An 11,723-nucleotide genomic window follows, 5' to 3' on the forward strand; every position below is an offset into this window, starting at 1 on the left:
AATAAAAGTTATATATAAACTGTAACTTCAAGGGAATGATGATCTCCTAAGATGGCTCCACTGTTCATATTACCTAACACTCTCACTTAGCCTTTTTCAACAGTAACATCAATGTTTTGAATGGCATTCGGTTTTAATATTACTTTATGGTTTTATCGTACACTGCCCAGAGTCACGTTTTGTGAGACGGGCAGCCATATAAATACGATTTATAAATAAAATAAAATAAAATAAAATAAAATAAAATAAAATAAAATAAAATAAAATAAATAAACTTTCTAGAAGCCAAGAGCATCTTTCCCTTACATTCACTAGATCTCCAACTGGGACACAGCTCCACAAGTGTATAACCATATAAAAGACTAAATGAAAGAAAAGAGTCCTCAATAATCTACCTCCAGCTTTCCAAAGAGCTATTCCACTACCTGTAATCAACCTTTGAAAAGCTTTATTTAAACATTCGACCCCCTAATCAGCCATGACAAGTATGCTACTTGCTCACCTACAGCTCTATACAGGATGTCTTTCCACATCCATATATGGAACTAAGTGAACCACGATTTCACACACCTTCCCCTGTAAACACGTGGCCACTTAGAGTATAAGAAAAGAGATGAAAAATTGAGGGATAAAAATTCACCGTTTTATAAACTGAGTGAAGAGAAACAGTTGTAAAAGGTTAGTATTTTCCCATCTTTTCCCCCGATCAGCTAATTAAATAAAGCTTTACCTAAATATAGAAAAATGAAGAATTACAAAAAGCCTTCAAAACCAAGTACAATATGTTAACGAAACCAAGTAAATTTAAAAGACATTAAAACCAGATTCAGCCTGTGTCTGACAGATGAAGAGCATAGTTCTAAGTGTTACATTACTGTACTTAAATCCTAGTAGATTAAACCTAAATACATATACATATAAAAATAAGGCTTTAATCTGGTAATACATTTATTAATAAATTAATTAATAAATTAATGCATAACACTAAGCTGTAATATGTGTGTGTGTGTGTGTATGGTTTTAAATACAGAAGGGAGTTGCTCAGATTATAAAAGAGCAGATGATATTTCTAACTCTCATCCCTGCATTTTGTAAAGAGAAGCATGATAATCTAACACAGAGAACTGTTGTATATTAAGATACAACATGGAGAACTTTATCATTAGAGCAAAGTTTAGCTTTGTGCAGACATTCATTTAAAATGGATCAAAATGTCTGATTTCATGCATCCTACTCTTGAAAAAAAGTATCATGGTTGTCATACACATTCAGAGAGGGCACGCTGCGGGTCCCGTTAGCGAGAGAATGTTGACTGGCGGGGTCCCGGAGGAGAGTCTTCTCTGCTGTTGCTCCCGCCCTTTGGAACATGCTCCCCCCAGAGGTGCAGCAGGCCCCTACCCTGCCGGCCTCCTGGAAAAAATGGAAGACTTGGCTCTGCCAGCTTGCATGGGGTATAACAACACTACCCAATCCTGGGAATGGCTAGCGTCGATGACGCTCCCTGAGTGATTGCCAAGTATTTTGGATCTTTTTATTTTTTGTTTATTGTTGCAATTTTGTAATTTTGATTGATTTTAATTGTTTTGTAAACTGCCTAGAGTCATTTAACGAGATGGGCGGTGACAAATTCAATAAATAAAATAAAAAATTCATGGAACTTACTTTCACATATGAATTAAGGTAGAGGGCTAAAATCTGGTCAAGCCTAAGCCCATTTAAACCAGACTTAAAATCACCCACTGTTCCTATTTGCGGTTGTTTAGTATGATCCTTGTACCTTCTTTACACAAGGCAAACCCAACCACAGAAGAGAAAATTTGGCCTTTTATAGATGTAAACCTAAAACTGTACAACAATATTCGTATATATCTCTTGGCTGAATGTCTTATAAAGACTGAAAGCTCCTGAAGAAGTGAATAGATGAGTGGAATATTCTAGCTTTTTGCTATCGCTGACAATACATGGAAAGGTAGATTATTTGCATTCAGGAGAAAAAATACTGCAAATGGAAAAAACTCAAGCATGTGTGTAATTTTCCTGCTGAAATCAATGGGACTTTTAAAATGCTCAAACACACAACCCTACACAAGTCTATTCATATTCTAAGTAGATTGAATGCTGCTTTGTCCCAGTGAAGCAAGTACAGTGGTACCTCGGGATACTAATGCCTCTACTAACGAACTTTTCGGGTTACGACCAGCTCCGGCCACAAAAATTTACCTCGATGTGCGAACTCCGCCTCGGGTTACGGTCATTTTTCCACCCTGACACGTGGTCCGCAGCCATTCTCCTGCCGCGCCGCACCCGGCTGTTCTCGCACCGCGCCCGGCTGTTCTCGCACCGCGCCCGGCCGTTCTCGCGCCGCGCCGGCTGTTCTCCCGCCGCGCCCAGTCTTTTTCCTGCCGCGCCGCACCCGGGCCGTTCTCCCGCCCCTGATGCGTGGTCCGCGGATGCCAGAACGGATTAACGATAATTACATTGAACCTTATGGGAAAATTTGCTTCGGGGTGCGACCAAATTCGGAGGACGGAACGGATTAATCGGATTTACATTGAACCCTATGGGGAAATTTGCGTTGGGTTACGAACAACTCGGGATACGCCCAGAGTCACGGAACGCATTAAGTTCGTATCCTGAGGTACCACTGTATAGGATTTTCTGATCAAAGATACCACTGTGGGAAACTTGACCAAAAACATAAACCAAATAATCTGTACAGTATCATCTTTATTTTATTCCTTTTTAAAATTACATTTCTAACCTGCCTTTCTTTTTGGAACCAAAGTCATAGGCTCCTCTCATTTATCCTCATACCCACAATGCTATGAGGTAGATTGGCTGAGAGAGAGTGATTGGGCCAATATTACATAGTGAGTACCATACTCAAGAATTTTCTCAGGCCCAAACCAGTTATCTTAATGAGTACTCCAGACTTCTCAACTGTAAATGATCTCAGCACTGGCCATGCTGATTAGCAGGTTATGGTTTTGCAAGATGGTGAGGGCTTTAAAAAAGAATCAAACCGCATTTGCTCATCTCATGAAATTTGGGTTACAGGTAGCCCTCTGCTTATGACGGCAACTGAGACTAGAATTGCTGTCGCTAAGCAATGTGGTTGTAATGTCACATGACTGCACTGCTTATCAGTGGCAGTTCCAGCAGTCCCAGTTGCTGTCATTAAGCAAGGATGACATGGGTTGTTAAGTGAGGACCTCATGTGACTGTGACTTCCGACTTCCTGCCAGCTTCCCCATTGATTTGGCTTGTGGGAAGTCGGCAGGGAACACTGGAAATTGCAATCTTGTGATCACGGCCCGCTGTGACATCAGAATTGCAAGCCATGACTGCAGGGATACTGTGACAGCTGGAACTCCAAGGTCTGGTCATAAAGACTACTCATTCAGCACTGTCGTAAGTTTGAATGGTCGCTGAATGAGTGGCTGTTAAATGAGGACTACCTGTATTTGAACATAATTGAAACAAGCTGTTACTTTAAAATTAATTTGGGAGTCCCGCAGATACCACAGAGGTGTGTTGTAGGCTCCATGATGACTGTGGCTATTGTACTGCAAGATCCCTTATATGCATTATAGAGTTGCTGTTCTCTCTTTTCTACATTCAGTCCTTCCTTCAGTATGCAAAATGTGGTTAAGCAGCATTTTTTGGCAGAGAGCTAATAAACCCAAAGATAACAAAGCTGTTGTTCCACTTCAGAATTTAAAATAGGGAAAAGAATAGATCGGATACCCTTTATGACCCAGGAAGATTATTTATTTATAAATCAAATTTATATGCCACCCATCTCACTACAGAAGTGACTCTAGGTGGCTCACAAATAAAAACAATTAAAAAAACAGTAAAAATCTTACAAAAATATACAAAGTTAAAAGACAATGTCCTCAAGACACTAACCACCCCCAGTGCTGCAACCCCCCACTGGATCCCCAAGATAGTTGGCAGAGCCAGGTCTTAATGCTATTCCAGAAGGCCAGAAGATTGGGGGCCAATCTCACTTCAGAGGGCAAGATGTTCCACAGGGTGGGGGCAACGGCAGAATAGGCTCTCCTCATAGACCCCAACAGTTGAAATTCTTTTGCTGATGAGGTCCATAACATGCCCTTCTGACTGGACTGGGTGGGACGGGCCAACATAACCAGGATGAGGCAGTTCCTCAGATAAACTTGGCCTGTGCCATGAAGGGCTTTAAAGGTCATAAGCAACACTTTGGATTGGACCCAGAAGCAAACCGGCACCCAATGCAGCTCATGCAGCAGAGGCATTACATGCGCAGTCCTGGAGGCGCCCATAACTGCCCGTGCCTGCATTCTGCACCAGCTGCAGCTTCTGAATACTTTTCAAGGATAGCCCCATGTAGAGCACATTGCAACAGTCCATACAGGAGATGACCAGGGCATGAGTGACTAAGAAAAGGACTTCCTGATCCAGGAAAGGGCACAACTGGCACACAACACAGAGATGAGCAAAGGATTTAACCACCGAAGGCCCACTTTCCTTATTTAATGCATCAAGCAATCATTTACTGTACCTCATTTCCTGATGCCACCAGCCTACCTCTATGATTCACCCAAAGTGCTTGCTGGAAAAGGAGGAAGGTATACAATAAGCAAGGAAGGGGGAGAGAATGACTCCAGGGATGTCAAGCTGTGCCATGCCAGGGCCACAGTCATCATGGGAAGCAAATCTCTATCAGTGGCTGACTCAGAGCAGATGGAACTCCCAAGACAGCAAGGAAGGAGCTATGCCAAGACGCCTCGCATAACTATTGATAGCTGCACTGAAGACTGTGCATGCCTGCATGATCCTTCTCGATGTCTAGCTTGTCAGATACAGGGCTGACAATGGAAACCCCATGGTGAACCACTCATCTCCTGCTCAGAAGCACAAAAGCATTCTTTGAACATAAGCATTATTCCATAGTTGTGCTCTAAACTGCAAGGAGCTCGAAAGAAACCTACATCTACGAATTCAGGGACCTACACTTTCATCTCAAGAGCAACGCCTGTCAACCAAAGACACTGACAGGATTCAGTGGGAATCAGCCACTGTTGAACAATCAAGTAACTTACGTGTATGTGTGAATTAGCTGTCATCTAAATTCTTTTCACACATTACTGAATGAAGGGGAAAAGCACATTAAAAAGAGTAACAGGTTTTAGCTGCTGCCCTGATGCTGAATGGTTTCTGCTGGTCCAAAGGAAGGCAACTACATGTACATTTCTTGGCACAAAGGTTTAGCCTGATACTAGAAATGATTATATTTTCAAATTCCTAATAAGTGTCCACATGCTAAAATCTATACTCCTGGCTTCCCCATTTAAGACATCCTTATAGAATAAATGTAGGACAGAGGTAGGAAAAGAGGTAACACAAGAAGGGTATGGATAAAAGTTTGCCCTGCAGCTTTTCTGGACAGCCTCTGACTCATCAGAAAATTAGATTAGATAGATAGATAGATAGACAGACAGACACACACACACACACAGCTATACATTCACATGACTTCAAGCACCATTTTATACTCCTGTAACTAGCTTTTAAGAAATCACTTGAACCCTTAGAGACAGTAAAAGTGATAGACAAACTCTGCTACACACAGGCTTATCCTGCTGATGAACCGGCCTTTAGAAAACACTAGTTTTTTTCTCACACACACACACACACACGTAGGAACAAGAAGTCTTTGAGATATTTTCAGTAGCTATTTTCTTCCAGATGGAAAGATACACACCAGGCCCTACTTCTATCCAATTTATAAGACCTTTTATGACTTCCATTTTACTGTTAATTCTGTTGTCTTCCTACTGATTTTGAGAGGCAACCGCATAAATAAGCTTAAGAGCAGGAATCTGAAACAATTATTCTAAATCAGACCATCAAGTACCACGATCATTCAGATGCTTCTAAACTACCTTACAAGGTAACTATTAATTAAACAAAATAAAATACATACTCTAGTAACATTCTAACAGTACTGTCCTATACGTGGCTATTCCAAAGTTAAATGAGTTAAGTGGGACTTCTTCCCAAGTACTGCAGATGGTTACAGAAATACAGGTAGAAGCTACATAAACAATAAGTGGTAGAATCACTTGCTATTAATCATATGAAGGGAAGAAATCTTCCTATCAATCCTATACCAAGGACCTCTAGGATGACCAATTTTAAAAAATATTTACTTTCATCCAACAATGACTGTGGGAAATAAATGTTCTTGCAAGTTCGGTGAAAATTGGAGGGAGGAGGCGTTTCTGCTGCGATGTGGCTCATGTGGGTGAATTATAGAGAAGGAGAATTCTTGGTGTGGGTTGCTAACAGTGGGATGAATATACAATAATCAGTCTTCTAAGTATTTCATCTAAGTAGCAAGATATGCTGTTTGAAATTCTAAAAAAAATTGCCATCAAACTTCACAAAGAAGATACCATTAAAAAGACTTTTTTTTCCCTTTGAAAAGGTAAAGCCTGCCCTTAAATTCCACAAATAAAAGCTAACATTAAAACACCAGTCTTTTTTGTGTTCTAGCTGCAAACCCTTTGCATCATTAGGGTGTTTCACATCAGCTTTTCCTCCAATTCATCTGTAATACGAATGATTGAAGGCAGAGGGGAGGGGAGGAAGGAGAACAGAGAAATGTTTTATAATTTTCCCCCACGTCTGCCCAGATGTTAGCTGACAAATTAAAGTTGCACTTCCATTTTAATTTAGCCCACTTCTCTCTCTTTAGCTATGAAACTTAAGTTGTATGCAAAGACAACAAGCAAGACTTAACAGCAATAGCTTAAGTGACACAGATTTTTACATAAGTGGGTACAAAGCAAAGTTTAATATAGGATTGGTGTGGGAAGATTCCACTTGATACCTTCAGGTGTCAAATGTCAATAAGTGCTTCTTGGTTCCACCACGGAAATGAGAACAAATTCCATGCTTTAATAATGAAAAATCCTACATGTTGACTGCTTTCCCAATCCAATCCCAGTGAGATTCTACACAAATGGGTAATTGCCCAAAGAAAGAGCTGAATCTATTTCAGAGGAAAAAGATGCAAAGATTAATACAGTAATATCTCCCCATGGCCATTTAGCTTTACCTTGTACAAGTTCAGACCTCTCACCTTCATTAAAACAGTATTATTTCCCAAGAGAGCATTCCAAAAATATTGATTTAAGCAAGTTCATGTCTCTAAAAGATCTCTTTAAAGTAACTATGATTTGTATAGCTGTTTCTTTTATTTTCCACCATTGTTAGCAGCTGCATATTTTAACAACCTTTCTACAACCTCATATTTTGTATGAAATATTGTGAGTGGCTATTAATGTACGTACTTTTAACATTAAAACTGACAAGTCAGTTTTATATATCATTGGCATCTTGATGCTAAACTCATGTCCTCTCATTCAGTCTCAAGATGTAAAGAATGACATGCATATTTAGATATCCTTCCTCTAAATGTACAAACACTAAAATCAATGGAAATTATTTCCAAGTGCATAGCCAGAATGGTATCTCCATTCTCATCCCCCCAAAAGCCACCAAACATAGCTTGCTTCCAAACAGCCATTATTTAGACCTGGCTCCCCCCACGGACTAGCAAGCTACTCAGCAAAAAATATAAGATTCTTTCAACAGATGAAATCAATTTGAAGAGAGAAGAGGATGAAGCAATTTTAAGGTTTACTGATAATTCTACAGAGATCTTTAAATTGTTTCAGCAATCTATCAAATTTTTATTACAGTTTTTGTGCATTACATATTTTGTAATATTATTTTTGTAGCAGAATACAGTAATAGTCTTTCTATATTCGTGCATGTACGTGCACATGCATACAGCTTAAATATCCATTACCTACCAATTTCCTCAAATAATAAACTATGGCTCTAATTTGGTAACATACATAAGAGTCCCTATCTTAAATATTTCAAATGCTCAAAATATCATACAAATGTTCAAATAGTGTAAAAAAGACCACCTAATTTGAAAAGCTATACTGCATATATCCATTTTTCTCACTTTTGGTTAGGCTATGGCTCCAGAGGCTTAAGGGAGGGGGCGAAAAATCAGAATCTTCTCATTCAAGAATTTTATATTGGCTTTGACCTGCAAGGAGACACGATATATTCCCACACATCTGGAAACATACCTGAGTATGATACCACAAATGAAAGTTTTAAAACTGAAATAAAGATGTTCTTCAAAAGATATATTGGGAAGATAGCCTTAAAAGCAGTCCCCACCCCCAAGTTGTAAATATATAAAAATATACAGCAAAGTTAAGCTTTCTAACTCTTAAGACGTTCAAAACATTACACGTCCATTCGGTCTGCAAATAACTCAGACTATCTATATCAAATCGAATCAAATTTTTACCGCAGCCGTAGGCCAGCATGTAACTATCTCTTTATCTATACCACGTATGGTAAAACATTCCCTCTTTTGCAGTGTTTGGGTTGTGTTCCATCTCTCCCAACTTTTCGTGAAGACAATATAAGGATGTTTCAGTACTTTCCGCCCACGCCCTCACCCTTTTTTGCACTGGATTTCTCTGGGAATCATCCACACGCCACCCCCCCACCCACGCATCCTCGCTCTCCTTCCGGCGATCTTCAGCGGCAGAAACCAACTGCGGCGCAGGAGCGCTGCAAACACCCTGCTAGGCGAGAAAGAGGCAGGGCGCTTCTAAATTCCGGTCGCCCTTTTTCCCTCTTACAACACAATCCTGCTTATCCACCTATTTAACTTAGAAGGAAGCCCCACTAGCCTCCCTGTTACTTACTCCCAGGGAAATGCGTGCAGGATTGCCGCCTCATTTCAGGCCGCTCTCCCCGTCTGTTTCTCTTCTGAATACCAGCACGGCCGAGCAAAACTCGTACGGACGTTACCTGTGCATGTATCTCGCGCTAACAGAGTCTTATTTGTCTAGAACTGCCTTATTCCACCTGTGCCCAAGCTGATTCGTGCATTTTTAACCCGACGCTTACTTCTGAGCGAGTTAGAAGCAGGCGCGCAAGTTTACAAGCGCGCAGATCAGGCTGCAGGAGGCGACGCTGAATTTAAGACCGCTCATTCAGCTTAAAAGCCGACGCACACACTTATTCCAGGCTACGGCGATCGACGTGATGCTTACTAGAGAGTAAGGATCGCGACTAAAACATCAATTAAAACGAAATCTGCGATTTTCATACTACTGTACTTCCTCCAGTCTAGAATACAATAAACCCATTGGCAGCAATTTCGCTACTCCCAGGAACTGCAAGGGGAGACGGAATTTCGCTTAGAAGAGCTTTTTAACGTTCCTGCAACGCTGTTTCGCGAGGTCCCAGCCGAAGCCCTCTGCAGCCCATCCCCTCCGCGCACGCAGCGACCCACACGCGCTCGGGTTTAGCGGGCTCCCGGCCCCGCAGCCTTTCAAAGGCGCGCGAACGCAGCTACTTGCAAGAGAGCAGAGCGCACGCGGCGCCAAAGGGCGCGCCGCGGAGCCTCCGGACTGCGCCGTCCCACGCCTTCGGAGGGGGACGAAGCGAAGCCACCGCTCCGCCTGGAAACTCCTGCGCGACCGCCGGCCACGGAACAAGAGTCCCGTACTTACTTCTCTCCAGGACGTCCTCGCAGCCGCCGCCGCCGCTGCTCTGACTGGCCGCCCGGTCTTGCCCTAGCCAGGGACGGATGTTGGCCAGAAGTTACGGCCAGAGTCCCCCTCGCCTGCGGCCAAGCTTCTCCCTTCCCATCAGTGGGCGTGCTGGCTTCCGCCTCCCAGGCTCCGCTCTGACCCGCAAGCCCCAAACGCGGGAATGGCTGCCGCTCTGGCGGCGGCGGCGGCGGCGGGAGCAGCAGCAGCAGCAGCAGCAGCAGCAGCAGCAACAACCTCCGCCTCCGCCGCCGCCGCCGCCTTCCCTTCTCCTCTGCCCGCGCATCCACGGCCCCCTCCCGTGCCGTCACATGGGGAGATTCCGTTCTTTCTCCCTTCTGCTCTGCGCTCCTGCTCCTCCCTCCCACTCGCGGCCGCGTGACGCAGATCCTGGCGTGGGCAGCCCAAAGCCGGGGGTGGCGGCGGCGGCGGCGGCGGCTGGCTCGGCGGCCCTTGCCTTGCCGCCTGGAACAGAAGGCAGCCGCCTTGAAGGAAGCGCCTGGCAGCCGAGCAAGGGAGGAGGCCCGGGGGAGCGCGAGCGAGGAGGGAGCGGAGCGCTGGCGCTGGCTGGCTTTAGTTCGGAGGAGTAGCGGCGTGAAGGGAAACCCCGTTCTGGGGAGAGGCGTTGGCGCGAGCTCCTCTTCCCCGAGGGAGACGCAGACTGGGGTCTCATTCAGCGCCTTTGCAAGGGCACGACTTGAAGTTTGGGCACGCTCGGCCTCCTGCGTTGAGTCGCCTCCCCAGCTCGCCCGCAACTTGCCAATGGAGTTTATATTCAAGATGATGATGATGATGATGATGATGATGATGATTTTCATTATTATTATAGCGAGTTCTTAGCTGCTGCTTTTCTGAGCTGCTGTTTCTCTGCAAGTAAGTCCAGATGTAGCAAGTTCATACAAGTACTGCCGGTCATTCCCAGAAAGTGGACATAAGATGGTGGCTTACTTGAGTAGTCCTGTCCAGGACTGTTCAGTAGTGAGTTCTTAAACTATTCTTCTCCGCCTAAATGAGTTAGAGGATTGCAGCCCCTCGGTCCTTTCCTCGTATCCCTCTGCTTCTCCTACACACTCTCACCTTTTGAACGCTGTCAGACAATGAATTCAAACACTTTGTCCAGCAATGGATACACATCCCTGATTATACAAATTGCACAGTGAGATTTCATCTTAAACTGTAGGTCAGATTGTGGCAACAGACCAATGTTTTGTGGTTGTATTATACCCCAAACCATACTTCCTTCGTCTTTTCAGGCGTGTGCCTATTTTTGTAATGTATCTTTCAATTATTTGTCCAGATTCCAGTTTCTCTTTTTAATTGCTATTGCCTCTTACAGCTCTTCCTAATTCTGAATATCCTACCATATTCTTCTGGCATAAGTCCCAAATTCATCACCCTCCAATTAAAACTGAAATGTTCTTGAGACAGTAAAGTTCCCACATTATCTGAAAAACATTCCTTTTGAGAAGAGAGAAAATGACCATTTTCATTAAGTGGATTTGAAATGGAACAATGTTGGATATATTCCACAAATTAATATGAGCTCTTATTTGTAGAGCACCCCATGAAACAATGACCCCATTAACAAAAATCCTGAAAAAAGAACCAGGTATGTTTCACTGTTAATCCAAAGATATTTTCCAAATGATTTTATTTGATTTCATTGAGACTGTTGCAATCCATAAACTCAGAGTTAGTCACGCTGAAATCAATCAGCAACTTTCTGAATAATTTTCTGCACGGAGTTGTGCCACAATAGGTGACAGTGCTTAGCAAACTGTGGCTGATAACTATTATTTATTTATTTAAATTTATTGGCCATCCAACTCCAATGGACTCTGGAGAAAACTAGAGAAAAACTAAGCAGGACTGGACCTGGTTATTGGATGGGAGCCCATTAGGAAATCCAGAGCTGTAAGCTAGACTGGGAAGCTGAAATACAATCCTGGAAAAACACAGTGGCAAATCACTTCCATACCATTGACAAGAAAACATGGATGTATTCATGAAGCTACCAGGTCCTGAGCTCACAGACTCGACAGAGTCTTTACTTTTGTTTGTAATCACACAATTGAAAAA

At 43.0% G+C, this 11,723-nt stretch overlaps 1 protein-coding gene across 2 annotated transcripts in view; it reads right to left on the reverse strand.

Moving 5' to 3' along the window:
* Positions 1 to 11,063, reverse strand: part of NAB1 (NGFI-A binding protein 1) — a 54,261-nt gene extending 43,198 nt beyond the window's left edge. The window contains exon 1 of one of the 2 annotated variants that reach the window (XM_007420385.3): positions 9,606 to 11,063. The gene's annotated coding sequence lies outside the window, so the exon portion shown is untranslated. The remainder of the gene's footprint in view (positions 1 to 9,605) is intronic. The other variant, XM_025165028.2, reaches the window with a different exon arrangement.
* Between the last annotated feature and the right edge of the window lie 660 nt (positions 11,064 to 11,723).

Source organism: Python bivittatus, unplaced genomic scaffold (genome assembly GCF_059951505.1).
Source record: "Python bivittatus isolate LINGU-HERP-01145 unplaced genomic scaffold, Pbiv_v1 ctg000200_np1212, whole genome shotgun sequence".
Lineage (NCBI taxonomy): Eukaryota > Metazoa > Chordata > Lepidosauria > Squamata > Pythonidae > Python > Python bivittatus.